Here is a 16,394-nt window from a genome sequence, read left to right as displayed (position 1 = left end):
AGACGGATGGACTGGGATCTGGAAGTACGTGTCCTTTAGATCCAGTGTACACAGGAAGTCTTGCGGTCTCTCTGCTAGTCTGACCGTGTCTGCCGTCTCCATGCTGAATGGAGTTTGTTTGACAAACTTGTTCAGAGCTGAGAGGTCGATGACTGGTCTCCAGCCTCCAGACGCCTTCTTTACAAGAAAGAGTCAACTGAAGAAGCCTGGAGACCTGTCGAGGACCTCTTAGAAAGCGCCCTTCTTCAACAGGGTCTGGACTTCTGCCTGAAGGGCTTGCCCCCTTGCCGATCCCATGGCAAGGGAGCTCAATGACACTGGATTCGTCGTCAGAGGAGGTAGAGATGTTGTGAACGGGACGCAATATCACTGACTGATTACGGAAATCATCCAGGAATCGGCCCAGAGTTGCTGCCACCTGTCTGAGCAACTTTGTAGGCATCCCCCCACCGGTGGACATGCAGGGGGACTGCCAATCCTAGCGTTTGCGGCCTCGGCTGCTCCCTCTAGGATTCTTACCTCCCGTGGAGGACTTTTTGCCTTTCCTATTCTTGACAGGAAAGGGCTTAGACACCACTGTCATCGCTGCTGTCGTTGATTTTGCGGTCTTAGTCGGACGGGACTGCTGGGGTGCTGGAGGCTTATAAGGCTTAGATGTCAAAGCCCTATGAAGGAGGGAGTCTTGGTGAGACTTCCTCCACCTCTCAGCGGCCTGTTCCACATCCTTAGGCTCAAACAGGATTGTTCCTTCTAAAAAAGAATGCCTGAGCCTATTGATCTCGGTGCTAGGGACCTTCTGATGGAATCTCTCAGCCACCGCATCCCGACGTTTCAGGATGGTGTTAGCCCACAAGTTCGAGACTTGGTGGGCCAGAAACTTGATCGTGCGAGTGCCTGAGAGAAGGAATGTCTCCATAGCTTTCCTGGTATATTCTTTGGAGAAATCCTCAGAGCGTATCAGGATACCTAAGGTCCCTAATCAGATGTCAATGCATAGCACACTTCACAACCTTCTCCTGGTTAAAGATCTTGGTTGCCGAAAACGAGACCTGCCGGTTGGAGAGTCTCTCAAGAGGGACTCCCCTGGTAAGCTCTTCCAACGAATGGTGGAGAGGAAGAACTAAACAAGGCTCTTCCAAGATATCAAAGTACCTCCTCTGCTGTACGCGAGGAGGTGGGAGAAGCTTGTTGCCGGCACTGGAACGGTTGGAGGAGGACAACTCGGAGAGCTGTACAACAATCTTGTCCCTGGTACTCTTAACCCCCTGAGACCAGGGCAGAGCTGCACTGGCCTTTGATGGTTTCTGAGTACCGAATACGCGGTCCAAGACCTTGTCCTTGCCCTCTCGAACGAGGAGGGATCTCTGGGTTGGCAAACCCATTGAGAACCCTCAGAGTCAGAACTTGCCAAAACGCATGCTCTGACTCTTGCTGTTTTCCTCCTGACGTTGGACTTGCAGCGAAGTCTCCTGTCCCCAAAGGCTCTTCTAGGGGAGAATCGCGGACGTTCTCCGAGTGGCTAGTTGGCTCCGTCTTTGGTCTTGTAGAGGACTTTGGTAAAGTCTTCAAGTCCTTCGACTCCTTCCTGGGAAGGATGTAGTTCTCCAACATAGAAGATGGCAAGTTCTTTCCAGCCCCCACTTAGGAAGACTTCTCAGCGCGAGGCGGAGCTTCCCTCATTGGTGCGATGGGAGAAAGTCTCAACTCACGTGATTCCCCTGAGGACAGGAAATACTCGTCCGACAAGGAAGGAGAGAAAGTCTGGGGGAGTGAAGGAACCTGCCTCGAAGGCTTACGTGGAGTCAACTTAGCCCTTGGAGAAGTTACCGCGTCCGGAACTCCTCTTTTTCTCTTCAGAGGGGTAGAGACAGCCAAGGATCTGTGACCTAATTCAGAGAAAACAGGATTGAACGCCTGTGTAACAGCTCTGATTAGTGCACCGAACCAAGGTTGTCGATTGATAGACGCGATGTCAGACACCACCTCTGAAGGGACAGGGATCGAACGATCCCTGGGAGGAGTTCCCAAAGGTGGGTTCGCCTGAAAAGGAATAAGGATCCTGGACCCCTCTGGATGTTTCCCTTCCGCCGCAATATGACAAATTCGAAGATAATTTGTATTTTTCCTAACCATACAAACCTTAGCTATTTACAAAGGGTTACCTTTTAGCGCAGCTGAAATGGCGAGCCATTAGAATTTAACGAGGGTGTATTACCCCCGCGCTAGTTAGCAGGGGGGTAGGGGAGTGGTAGCTAGCTACCCCTCCTCCCCCTCACACACAGGTGAATACTCACTTTCACTTAGAGGTAGGACTTGTCTTGGGGGACGGGGCTAGCGGGCAAATATGTGTAAATAGCTAAGGTTTGTATGGTTAGGAAAAATACAAATTATCTTCGAATTTGTCATTTGTTCCATAACCGAAATACAAACCACGCTATTTACAAAGGGTGACTTACCCCTTAGGAAGGGTGGAAAGTCCCCAGCCATACTGGCTTTGGCTTTACCCGGGGACTCAGAATCCGAGTGAGTCGCACTCGAGAAAAGGAGTCCCTGCACCTCACAAGTTCCTTGCTCCGCAAGGAACCATGTGGCCTACGTAAGCTTGTGTGTGAAGGAAGAAGTGTGACCCGTCCTAGGCAGTTGACCTGGAGTTCCAGAAGGAACTCTGGGTTAGGACGTTCCCAATACCACCTCGTCAGGGTATGGGGGACGCGACAGTATTGACCCAATACTCGGAACACAAGGAAGCATGGTTTACCTGCAGAGGTTCGAGGTCAGCTATGCAGAGACCAGGATCCTGCTTCCCCGTAGAGGGCATGATGAAGAAAGAAGTAAGGGCCAGACATACTTCTTTCGTTCATGCAGACTAAAACCTGATAACAATGCCCTCAACCTTCTGCTACCTGTCCAAAAAGGAGCCTGAGGTTAGACCAGCCGTTGTGTAGCCACCACAGAGCGATAGAAAACGTATCGAGACTCCTGTGGGTCACGCCCTGCAGGAAGCGGGCTGCAAAGGTCATTAGACGCTTCCAGACTCCAGCTTGTAGCACCTGAGTCACAGAGTAGTATTACTCGAAGGCGAGGGAAGTTGCGATGTATCCAACATCGGCTGTAGGGCGACGTGAGGGGGAGGGTCTGGAGACAGGTCGAGATGAATGTCCTTGAGTCCGGGCTGAAGAGGTATACTGGTGACCCTCCCCCATGTCCTCCTTGTGCTCCCAAATCGGCTGCAACTGAGGACAACCTGCAGCTGTTCCCAGCGCTAACCTCTCAATTCCTTTACTGGCAAGAAAGAGAAGGTCTTGGGACATCAGATACAGAATGGAGACTCGAAATCTTGAATGAATCGGACTGAAGGGCCGGGACCCCCAGATTCTGAGTCTAGCCAACAACTCAGGAGCGAGCCGGAATGTTGCCTTCCCCTCTTCCTTAGAAAGGGGGGAGTCGTAAGAGACCAAGAAGATTGCTTACACACTGGCCGTGGCCAGAGTGAGCAGGAGACCCAAGGCGGAATACAATCCGAGGCCTGTCGTAAAGGGTCTTGGGAAGATCTCTTAAAGGACTAAAAGTCCGAGCCATGCTCCAAGTTGGAGGTCTTACTCCGACTAGGGCAGGGACGATCGTAGCTTCGCATGAGCGAGGATAGATCCAGCGGGCAGGAAAAAGTTATTCCTTTAAGCCTGAAGGTCAGGGAAAGGCTGAGCGACAGGCTTCATTGCCGAGAGCGGAAAGGAGTCTCCTCCCGCCGAAAGGCAATAAGACCGTTATTGCTGGAGAAGAGGCCTCAAGGGAAGAGGTATATCTCCCACGGCACCAACCACCTTAGACTCTTCACTTTGCCTGGGAGACCCCTGTGGATGACTATCGCAGATGACGCGACCTCCGTACCACGACTGTAGCGGGTTGTCTCTTCTTGAGGAGGAAGCGTAGTGTCTCCAGGCATGAAGCCGAAGCGACGCCCCGGTTCGGGAGAGATGTCGCAGTGTGGTTGCTTGAGTAGTCTGCGCCGTGGGAGAAGCTCTCCCGCGAGTTCCGTCAGGGGAAGCAGAGGGTCCAGAAACCGTTCTGCGCATAGTCCCAGTGGAGCTCTCCCATTGAAAGGTTGACAGACAACCTGGTCTTGTTGAAACCCATTGTCCACAGACAAAAAGGAGGGAAGACGCAGGCGTCGAAGTTGTCCCACCATCACCGGAATGCATCTTGCCAGAGTCTCGGGGTCTGAGACTGGGGGGAAGAATAGCGGAAGCTTGAGGTTCCAAGCTGCCGCGATCAGGTCCCCCAGACCAGTACTTGCTGGTTACCCAAGGTCAAAGACCCCCAGGTACACTCTCTCTACGAGGCTCTGCTCGGATAGTCTGAGAGAACATTCCCCTGCCTGGAATGAGAGAGCCGATGGTGGTATTGAGAGAATCTCGATCATCCCGGTATCTCTACTGCAAGATGTGAAGGTGTGAAAATGCGTCCCCTGCTGGTTAGAATACGCCAGAATCATGAAGTCGACGCGCACGGGGCGACTCGGCAGGAGCTGTAGGATCTGTAGAGGGGCCAGACTAAGGCCCCTAAGCCTGCCTGAATGATGGAGAGGTATCCTTCAGGTCTTGACCATAGGCCTGGACCGGAACATGCCCCCCCCCCCCCCCCCTTTCCTTTGACGAGTCCGAGAACCGCATCAAGAATGTGGGGAAAGGACGAGAATATCCACTACCATCAAGAGGCTCCATAGGTCAACACCCATTGCAGGTCTAATAGTTCCGCTGGTCCCATAGGGCCAGGGAGTCCGGTTAAACATTGCCTGAAGCCACCGGAACTTGGATCGCCCCACATGGAACTTATCCTGAGGCGACCGTTTGGACTATAGACGGGTCAATGGGGAAAGGAGAACTAGGAAACGTTCCAAGGTAGGGCTGAAAGCTCTGCTTGACTGAGAACAGGTACTGCGACTATCCTCAGTCTTGCCACAGTCAACCGAAAGGAAGGCTCGGAGGATGTGGTAACAGAATCTGGCGTCCCCAGGTGGTCACCCATCCAAGTACCGACGTTGCTTAACCTCGCTGGACGGACGAGAAGCGGGGTTTCCAACGTGGTAAGGCCGTTGACTCAATATCATGGCCAGATACTCCAGATGTTGAGGCCGAGGAAGAGAAGGCTCCAAGCAAAATACCATGAGCCCACACTCATGGTAAGCATCCGGAAGCTTGTCCCGGCGCTGAAGAAGGTCGAACCCGAGCCTACCGGAGTTGACCAGCCCTCCAAACAGCAGAGGAGGCGGAAGCCTGCACCTGAGCGGCCAAGAGGAAGGCAGGAAGAGTTCTCTGGGGAAACAAACCTGCTATGCCACGGCGGGATAGCCACACTGCATCATAAGCAGGAATACTTGCAGTCTAGGCTGAATTCAACGAGCACCCTGGAAGATGGATGGAATGGAAACTGACAGTACCCGTCCTTCCGATCCAGGGTTTAAGGAGTCCTGTCGCCTTGTTACCAGTCTGATCGATTCTGCTGGTCTACGCTGGCCGAAGTTTGTTCGACAAACTTGATCAGGGCTGAGAGGTCGACTACGGACATCCCCTCTCAGATCCTTCCTTACAAGAAAGGATCGACTGAGGGGGCCGGGGGTGAAGCCGTCGATGATCCTAAGGAAGACCTTCGCCTAAGGTATGGATCATTCTGCCCAACCGGGCAACTCTGCTGACGCTATGGCATAGAGGTTCAGAGACACTGAATTCGCTGACAGAGACAGCAGGCGCGATATCCTTGGCTAATCACAGAGATTGTGCGGGAATGGGCATCAGGAAGCTGTCATTCGGATGAGTAACCTTAAGCATCCTCCCAGCGAAAAACCTGCAATCCTAGAGTTCGTGAACTCCTTTTAGGACTATGCCCCCCCGGGGGAGTCTCCCGTGCCATCTGTTCCTGACAGGAGGAAACTGCAATTGGACACCTTGTCCCAGTTGTCGTAGCCGATAACTTAGGCCGACGTGGTTGAAAGAAAAGGGCGCTGGAGCCCTGCAGAGTCTGGAAGAAAGCGCCTTGGAGGAGTGAAACCGGAAGTCGATTTCCCCCGCACAGCAGCTGTCTAAGTCTCTGTCCTTGGGCACAAACAAACTCTTCTCAAGGATGGAAGGGTGTCTGAGGTCGTCGACCTCCACAGATGAGACACCCGAAGGAAGCCCTCAGTCAGCGCGTCCAGATGGTACAACATCGAGCTTGTCCGCAAGTTAGATACTTAACGATGAAAGGCCAAGGTGCCTGAGCTCGAGAGGAGGAAAGTACCCCTGATCTTCCTGTAGCTTCCTTGAACCAAACCTCGGGCCGTAACCGAAGAGGGAAAGAACCTGGTAAGCTCCCAGAGGAAGGGGTAAGCAGTCACCCCTTGTCCGATGGAGAAATCTCGAACGGAAAGCCCCCCCCCGCCAAAAATCCTTCCAGGGAATGACGGGGAAGGGCTAACCCAGGTTCAGGAAAGAGGAGTGTTGCTCAGATCTCCCTTAAGTTTCTCCTATTCTTGCAAGTGCCATGCTCTGCGTTTACGGGGTGAGGCCGTGTTCTGGAAATAGGCTCCAGAAGAACTCGCCAGGCTGGCCATGCTGCGAAAACCCCATTGGGAATCGTGGTCGCAATCGCCCTGGAGCTCGCGCGACGGAAATTCAAAGATTTTCGCGTGGGCGAACGTGGAAGCGCCCATGCGCGGTAACGCAAATGAAGGTGAGCGAAGGAGCGCAGAAGGAGGGCGAGCGTGGTAGGAAGGGCGAGAGCTGGTGGTCGGCGAGCGATAACCCATAGACGAGCATTGGATACTGCAAGAAATAAGCCGACGTTTGTGCGAAGAAACACTGTAGGTTCGCGCGACGGAACACCATCCGTCCGCGCGATGGAAAAACCGTTGGTTCGCGCGTGGGCGAACATTGGAGAGCATGGGCGCAGACGTGCATGAGCGTAGACGTGCAGGCACGTGGGCGTGTGGGCGCGCAGGCGAATGGTCGCGCGGGCGCACATGCAAGCGGTCGAGCGGTCGCGCGGGCGCGCAGGCGGCGAGCGGTCGTGAGGCTGGGCAGGTGGATGAGAGCGAGTCCGAGGCGGCGAACGCAAGCGTTAGCGCGATGGCGAGGAAACGCGCTGCCGCGTGGGCGAGGAAGACCGCTGGCGATATGGATCAACAAACGATCGGTGGTGAGCTGCGATCAGCATCCGCAGTTGAGGGTCGCACGATGGCGATCAGCATCCGCAGTTGAGGGTCGCGCGATGGCGATCAGCATGCGCAGGTGAGCTAGTAGCTGGCGAACCATGTTCCTTCAGAAGTGTTGGAGAACGTTGGCGTGCCGGCTGTAACACACGCGGGCGATCCGGAGATCGCCGAGAGACAGGTGATCGCTGGCGAGCTGATGATCGCTGGCGAGCTGAAGATCGCTGACGAGCAGAAGGCTACGCGTGGAAGCCTGCGCATAGAAGAAGAGTCCTTGACCCCGACCTGAACCGAAGTTCTAGATCGCGAGGGCGAACGTGGGCGCACAGGGCGCGTAACAGGAACCAACAGGAACAGCAGGGATGATCATCTTGAAAGCGCTGACGAACAGGAGAGCGCTGATGAGCAGAAGAGCGCCTGTGCGCTAACACTGAGCAGGAGCAGGAGAGAACACACCAGAAGGGCGCGCAGGGAAACCCTGACACGCAAGGGAAGAACCCCCGTGGGGGCAACCCTTTGCCCCGAAGGGATCGTTGTCCGCCGGGAGACTGATGTCCGTCGGAAGACCGCTGTCCGGCGGGAAGACCGTTGTCCGTCGGGAAGACCGTTGCCCGTCGGAAGACGAGATCAGACTGCTGTCCATCTGCACCAAGGCGGAAGATCGAGAAAAAGGAGTTGTAGGCTGCAAACGGAGATCCAAAAAGGCGCCTCAAGCACCCTTATAGGGAGATGAGAGGCCTTTACGATGAGGCGGACGGTGGGCCTTACGGCGAGGGAGGCCAACAGCAACAGCAACAGAAGAATCCTCCGAAGAGGAGTCTCTATGAGTGTACTCTCTCGCGAACGAAAGATAAACACTTCGTGAAAGAGACTGGTCAGCCAGTGACCTAAAAGGAGGAATCCTCCGAAGAGGAGCTCCTGCAGTTGCCCAGCCCCTTGAGCGAAACTGCAGGTGCGACCGCTCAGCACCAAGAGCATAGTCGCACAAAAAAAAGGCAAGAGAAGAACCCCCCAAAAGGGGAAAAACTCAAGCCTGGACAGGAAAAACTTCCCTCGGAAGGAAAGTTACCCGCCCAAGGAGGCAAGCCTCCTGAGAGTTCTAAAATGAACTGGAGAGCTGTCCGTCGTCACGGGAGTACTTCCAGTAGAAGGAGACACGCCCCTGACGAAAATACAAGGGGGGAGGCAGCAACAGCCGAATCCCCAGGACTCAACCAGACAACTGTAAAAAAATAAAACAAATAATATTAGTACACATTCATTCCCCCGGGAAGGCTCCGAAGAGGAATCCCGAGGGAAAGGAACAAGAATTACACAACAGGCACGTGCCCTCACAACCACTTACACTCACGGAAGGAGAGCTGTAACCAAAACAGAATTATAACAATTATAATTATGTAACTATGTAATTATGTAATTTAAAAATGAATGAACACTAAAGAAAGAACGAAAACCCCGAAAGGAATCGTTCTACAAGCTGAAAAACAAAAAACAACTACAATTAGATTCATAACTAATTGAGACAAACGTACAGCGTAGCAACCCCCCCACACGGAAAGGAAGCTACAAGGGCGTAGTAACACGTAGTAAAAGGGTGAACGACCTCAAGAGAGAGAGAGAGAAAGACATAAGTCAAACTCGATCGCCACCCATAAAATTACGCCGTGGTGGCCTAACTGCCGAGGACTCCACGTAGATATCGTACACTACACCCACAAATCTGAAAAGGAAACTTACTTATTTCTATACTCAAATATATATACAAACATGAAAACATGTTTACATATATATTGAGTAAATGAAAAGTAAGCGATTAAGTAAAGACAAAACAAACAATGGCTGCCAAGAGAGGACCAAGACAGAGACGTCTGTCACAGTCCGAGCCAAAAGTGAAAAGTGAGTATTCACCTGTGTGTGAGGGGGAGGAGGGGTAGCTAGCTACCACTCCCCTACCCCCCCGCTAACTAGCGCGGGGTAATACACCCTCGTTAAATTCTAATGGGTCGGCATTTCAGCTGCGCTAAAAGGTAACCCTTTGTAAATAGCGTGGTTTGTATTTCGGTTACGGAACAAACGTGCTGTTATGCGTTTGCGGGGAGGGGAATGCGCGATGGTGACCTTGCCGTGCGTTGTCCAGCAGCCTCGCGCGGGGGAGACTGCTGGTGCACGTGCGGGCAACTGATGGCGTGCAGGAGCGCGCGGGGGAGACTGCTGGTGCGCGTGCGGGCGACTGATAGCGTGCAGGAGCGCGCGGGGGAGACTGTGGGCGCACAGGTGAGCGCGGGGGAGACTGTGGGCGCACAGGTGAGCGCGCGGGAGACTGATGGCGCACAGGATCAGGGCGTTGAACACGCAGGCGAGAGCTTGCGCTCCCCTGAAGAAGCCGTAGGGCGTGCGCGCCCAGGAGAGATAACCCTGGCGCACAGGCGCGCCTCTTGTGGGCGCGCGTCAGGATGGTGGCGCGCAACTGCAGGAGAGGATGCGCGAGGGCCCGCGCGCGTATCCTCGTGGACACGTGCAGGAGACTGCGCGATGGCGCGCTGGAGAAAGCTGGCGTGTAGGTGAGCGCTGGCGTGTTGGTGAGCGCTGGCGCGAGGGAGAAGTCAAAATAGACTTCCCAACAGCGGCCAGATCTGAAGATCGTGGGCGCGCAGGAGAGATGACTGCTGTGCGAGGGCGCTGGCGCGCAGGAGATCACTGACGTGCAGGAGAACGCTGGCGTACAGGAGAGCGCTGGCGTGCAGGAGAACGCTGGCGTACAGGAGAGCGCTGGCGCGCAGGAGGTTAATGACGCACAGGTGAGGGATGGCGCGTAGCTGGGCGTGGGCGCGCTTGCTCAGGCATAGCCTGGCGCGCAGGAGAACGTGAGCGCGTATGCTCTGCTTTGCTGGCATAGCGCGTGAGGGAAGTATGCGCGCGTTGCCGCATACGCCCTTGATGCCCTGAATTAGGGTTAGATGATGCCTGACGAGCGTGAAGGTCAGGTTTTGTCGGCGCGTAGCGCGCATCAGCACTCAGGAACGGTGACGGCAGGTCTGACTGGTGGAAGGTCAACGTGTCCTTTGAAAGGACGACCTTCCACCGAAGGGGATCGTAAACGATCCGCTGAGAGGTCCAGGAACAAAGCAGGAACAGTCGGTGATCGCTGATGAGGCTCCTCTGCGGGGGACTGCAATGAAGATGTAGAACCAAAGAGGCGCCTCCTCACCACAGGTGAAGGAAGGCCTCTCTGGCGAAGAGGAAGGCGAGCCTTGCGACGAATACGCCCACTAGGGGCCGTGGGATCAGCAAGCTGACCTTCTGCAGTCCTCCGAAGAGGAGTCTCTCTGTAAGTGAACTCCCCCGAGGGGAAGAAACACCAGCAGGAGAGACTGTTGGACTTAGTTTCTCCCTCGTTGGTCGAACAGGAACAGGAGAAGCTAAGCCTTCAGCTACTGTGCAGTTTGAAGAGGCAGAGGTAGTAGGAGATACCGCATTGGAGGATCAACCTCTGCCGGAGGTGGCGATTGCTTGACAGCGGCACCCAATCAGATGTAATCAAGTAAGACTTCCTTGGAGGGCGAACCCTCAAGCCCCAAGGAAGACAAAAGCTGAAAAAGATGGATTAGTTACAAATCCTCCCCCGGGGGGAGAGGTGGAGCTGGCCCCCGCTAGGGGAGGCAACACCATCTCTCGCACCCCGAGTTTGGGAAACAGTACCACAGTCTACGCTACCACTCGACAGTCTCTTGAAAGAGCCCAACCATGTGGGAGCTTCGGAGGAGGTTTGAGCAACGGAAGAAGAGGCCTTGGGTTTTTCTCCTTTCAAAGAAACCTTTGAAGGAGAAATATCCCGTTTGGACTTCTTCTTCCGTCGCCGTGAAAACCTCTCCCACTGGGAGGTAGACCACTCGCTACACTCACTACACTTTTTATCACTATCACACCATTTATCTCTACAGGCAGGGCAAAGGGCGTGAGGGTCTACCTCCACCGCCGACATGGATGTTCCACAGGGGCGGTCGGGTAATCCAGGGTAAGTGCGCATAATAGTAGAGGCCAACTTTACACCCAAAACTGTCAAAAAGAGAAAGCAAAAAAAAGCATTAATGGCTGCTAATGAGCGGCGATGACAGCATACACGTCCGACTACCATCCGAGCCAAAAGCAAAGCGAGTTCAAGCACAGGTGTGTGTGAGGGGGGGGGGTAACAAGCTACCCTCCCCTAACCCCCCTAACTAGCGGTGTGGGTAGTAAACCCTCGTTAATTTTAATGGCTCGTCATTTCAGCTACGCCGAAAGTAATACCCTTATTAAATAGCGTGGTTTGTATTCCAGTTACGGAACAAACAGTATTTAAAGAGAATTTAGATGCTAATCTGATCTCTAACTAATCTACCCGTATATACTTTTACTGTTTTGAATGAAGCTCAGGCTTTAGAACATAAGATTATGGTAGTTGGTTGTTCAAGTTTTCAAAATTCTTTTTAGAAGACAGATTTTTTTTTAGGAAATGGAAAAATTCAGGATGTAGAAATGATAGGAAATATTTTTAGCATTATACAAGACTAATTTTATTATATATAATTTATAAAGTTCGTTTTCCTTCGCTGCCAAAATATGAATGGATTTCTCCTAAACCTGTTTTCATCACATCATCATCTTGTAAACCACATACTTTTGAAGAAGTTCGAAATACCTTCAAATACGAATTCGACGATAATTGAAAGAATTCAAACCAAATTATTCAAAATATTTTCAATACTTACAATACTGGATTTACTACATTTTTTATATAAATGGTTTCATGGGTCTGTCTCCAATTTCTGAAGAAAAATCTAAATATGAACTAGTTTTCCTGAAGATTTATTATTTCACAGCACCACTTGATAAAAATTAAAATGACATTATTTAGCAGTAATAGACTAACAATGACCACATTTATTTACAAATGCTGACAGATCAAAGTAATTGAAATAACCTAGCCAAATCATAAACAAACTTCTTTAAATCACCAAATACAAAAGGAACTTGAACCCCTTTGGAAACAAGAAAAGGAGACTAAAAGGAAGGCTGAGAGGAACCACTTGCCCCTGTTGACTTAGGGTGTTAGCAATAACATTCCTTTTGCCAGAAATTAATCTTGCTGATAGTTCAACTGCTTTGTTCGGTGCTCTACCTTGAGCCTGCATCACCAACTCGTTAAGGTGCTGAGAAACAGTACCTCATTGCTTAATGACATATGCCACAATGGTAGTGTTTAAAGGTTGCTCATGAATGGCAAAGTCAATTGATAGTGACCATGCCCAAGAGACTGATCATATACAGTACAGTATATACATATGATCACTGCCCAAGCCCCCTCTCCAACCCAAACTAGGAACAGGCAATGGCTGCTGATAACTCAACAAGAAAACCTATAGGCTCTCCCAAACTGCCTATGCTTAGTTCATATGGATGGTGAGGTGGCAGAAACTTCAAGAAACTATAAGGCTTGAGAGGGGCTCGAACTCCTGTCAGGCAGATCACTAGGCAGGGATGTTTCCAACTGGCCACCACTCATTAAAACTACTGAGTGGCTTATCAGATGGTGCTGGCATGATTGCAATTCCAAGAGAGCTGCTTTCAGTTCCAGATGGTTGATATGCAAGCACTTCTCTTATTGGGACCAGCAGCCTGCGACGAAAAGGTCCCTTAGATGGGCGCCCGAACCTTCTTTTGACGAGTCCAAGTAAGTAGCTCTGGGGGAGGACACTCCAAAGAAGCTCCTTTCAAGAGATTCACACTTCAGCCACCAATCTAGATCGGACCTTACTTCATGTTCAACAGGATTTAGCTGATAGGGTGGGTCACTGATTGGTGACTAACATTTCTTCACACACCACTGAAGGGACTGCTGATGTATTGGCTGTGAGGGATGAGTTTCTCTGATGATGACACACGACCCAGTAACTGCTGTCAATGACATGCACTACTCTTCTGAGACTTGTGACCATATTGTCGGATGGAAAGACTTCACTTTGTTGCATCCACTAACATACCTAGATATTTCATCCTCTGCTTGGGCTAAAGGAGTGAAGTTTGTCTCTACGTTGAAGGAGTTGCCTCTGGGAGGACGACTGGATCAGCCAACTGTCCAGGTACTTCAGTAGCTGGTATGTGCAAAGAGATACGAATGTGAAAACTCAAATGAGTACTTGGGGAGCAATCGACATTCCAAAGCATAGAACTTTGAATTGCAAAACCTTTCCCCGCCTGGGTGACGCGGAGGAATTTTCTTGACGACTGATAGACCAGAATCTCAAAATAAGTCTTCCAATTTCAGAGAGAGAGCATACTGTACAATTTACTGATGGCCACTCTTATGGTGCATGCTGTCTCCATCTTGAATGGAGTTTGTAGTACAACCTTGTTCTAAGTGGAGAGGTCGATTACCGGTCTCCAGCCTCTAGTCGACTTTTCCACAAGGAAGGGTAAAATGTAGAAGCTTGGAGACCCATAAAGGGCCACATGTTATGCACCCATTTTCATCATCTTTTGTACTTTTGCCTGAAGAATCAGGTCTTTCTGTAAATTCAGGTGGTATGACGACAACCTCGTCCTTGGAGTCTGAGTGAGGGAAGGACAAAAGCCAGTAAACAGGAGGCAGTATCCGTGTCTGAGAACTTCCACTATCCAGTCCTCTGTCCCATGGTACTGCCACCTTGTCCATAGGCAGAGAGGGGACTACTAGCCCTTCCCAACAGGTTCTAGCTTTCCTTCTGCCTCATCCCCTTCAAGACTGGCCAAAACGGAGACAAAAGGGTTTTGCCGAATCTGCTCCTCTTCTAGCAGAGGGAGCTGTTGGCGTAGATGCTCTAGCTTTTTAGGCACGGTGGAAAGGCGAGTCATGGCTGGACTTTCTCCTCAACTTCTCCACCATTCCTTCCACTTTCTTGGGTAGAAAAAGAGCTGGGTCTGGTTAATTGGGGCGTTCCTCAAAGTCATAACCTCTGTTGACCGAGTTGTCTGGTGATTTTGGAAGCTAATTTATGATACACAGGCCATCTCAATTATTATTGGGCAAAATATTGAAAGCATAGCAGTACAGTATTAACAATCTGGATGATCACTTTTGATCCATTAAAAGAAAAGAAGCAATTGCACTAAATGTTGATAAAGTGTAAGACATCTATTATAATACAAGTTTTACTGAAGAGGAGCTGGAATTTGCACTATCAAATTGTAGATCATTGATATACTGTAAATTTTTATATGATACAAAATCTAGCCTCTTTAGCAAAGGCCTATTCATCAATATTTTACAGCCAAAGGCCTACTTATAATCATCTTTGGACCAAACATCTATTTACAAAGGCATGGAAACATGTAATAATACCAATACCTAAACTGGGAAAAGATCCCAGTAACCCAAACAGTCACAGACCAATTTCACTGACCAGTGGAAAAATGGGAAATTATAAATTGAATTGGTCAATGACTCGTCTCCAGCTTCCAGACGACTTACTTACAAGAAAGAGTCGACCAAAGAAGCCTGGAGAGCCATTGCCAACCCATTGAAGTACACCCTTCAGCAGCATTTTCAGCACTTCTTTTTCGGTAGGGGATGAATCAGAGGAGGGGAGAGTTGAGGAACAGGAGAAAGTACAGTATTCGGAACGGAGGACTTCCACCGCCCATCTTTGCGCTCTGTGGAACCACCACCTCCCCCAAAAATGGCCTGCAAGCATCCAACCCCTGGTGGTGGAATGAGGGAACACCCTCCCTAGTGAAGGTGCTTATCTATTCCTTTTCCCCTATCCTCTACCTCGACTCTGGTTCTGTTGAGAAGGGAAAGGCTATGCAGATGTAGTCTTCAGGATAGCCTACTGTGGGCAAGCTGCTCCTCTCTGCTTTGGTCTTCAGCCTGGTTGGGTGGAATGATTTCCTTGTCCTGACGTTGAAGGTTGGGGTTGGAAAAAGGACACTGCCCAGTGTAGAATGGAGTCCTGCATCTTTTTTCTTCATTTCTCAACTGCTACGTTTATCTCCGCTGGTGGAAAGAGATATGGCTCCTTGAAGGGTTGCATTGCGGAGAGTAAGTCTCTCCAGATACCGATTCGTTTACGAAATCTAGAGGTCACAGACTCCAGACACTTGAGCACCCAGTTGGTCCAATGGTTGGCCAGCTGGTGCATTTAGAATTCTGTTGCCCCAGCACCGTTAAGGACAATGTCCTTGGAGGCCGCTTCTTACTTGGATTGGTTATATCTTTGGTGTCTACCAAGAAGCCGATGGTGCCAGACCAGTGGTCTATCCAGGAGGCTGCCTGCATCATCACCATTGTTGTGACCTCCATGCTCTACGTCTCTGCCACCGAGAAGGTAACGGGAACTACAGTTAAACATTCTGAAGAACAGTCTGGATTTAGCGATGTTACTGCAGGATCAAGTGGAAGAGGGGAGGTGAGAGCCTCCTGTGTACGGTAGTACTCACATTGCCTTGGGAATGCTGCTGGGATCAAGTAAGAGGATCTCCCCACCCTAAGCTAGTCCTTGGAACCAGAGACCTGGGACTCCATCTTGCCTAGTCCTTCCATGCCCCAAAACTGACCAGGAAAGTTCAAGCTTGGATCTGGCGACACTCAGGAGATGGCTCAGATCAAATGCTGAGTCCTGTTTTTTGGAGGTGAGGTCACTGCTTCTCCAAGGCCATTCACCTTTCTTATGCAGAGGAGAATTTTTAAGCAAGTTGATGCTCTCTCCTTTGTCTGCTTCTGAAGGACCAGAAACCACTGATGTATACTGATCTGACATCCTAACAACTTGCAGATGGCAGGAAAGCCTAAGATCCAGATGACATGTAGCCTTGGGACCAGTCTTGCAGGCCTTGCTCTGTCTCTTATGGTCACTGGTCAATAAGAGAGAGAATTTGCTGGATGTTTGTCCTCCAGTCTACTGGCACACTGTCTGGAGGGCTGCAGTCTAGTAGAGGATTGGCCTCCTCTTTTTCACTGGTGGCAGATGTTCTGTAGAAAAGTCAATTGTGAGAAACAATAATTCTCCAACAATGAGATCTCCCTTACTGAAAGAGAACCTTTGTGGGTTCTGACAAGAATGTCACTTCTAGAGGTGTGACAGGGATTTTGTCCATTATGCCTCTTAGAGCTCAACTTAATGGGGGAAATGTTGAATGATGAAAGGGGAGAAGTAGGATTCTCCCTCCAAGAAGCCTGCAAACTTGCTTGGGAGAG

The 16,394-nt window shown here is 50.8% G+C and overlaps 1 protein-coding gene across 3 annotated transcripts in view; it reads right to left on the bottom strand.

The window, feature by feature from the left end:
• Window positions 1-16,394, bottom strand: part of LOC137615398 (coiled-coil domain-containing protein 77-like) — a 150,965-nt gene that overhangs the window by 95,272 nt on the left and 39,299 nt on the right. The window lies entirely within an intron of this gene.

The sequence above is a fragment of the Palaemon carinicauda genome, chromosome 21 (genome assembly GCF_036898095.1).
Source record: "Palaemon carinicauda isolate YSFRI2023 chromosome 21, ASM3689809v2, whole genome shotgun sequence".
Taxonomy (NCBI): Eukaryota; Metazoa; Arthropoda; class Malacostraca; order Decapoda; family Palaemonidae; genus Palaemon; species Palaemon carinicauda.
Note: the sequence above shows the minus strand (reverse complement) of the source record. Positions and strands in the feature narration are given on the sequence as shown.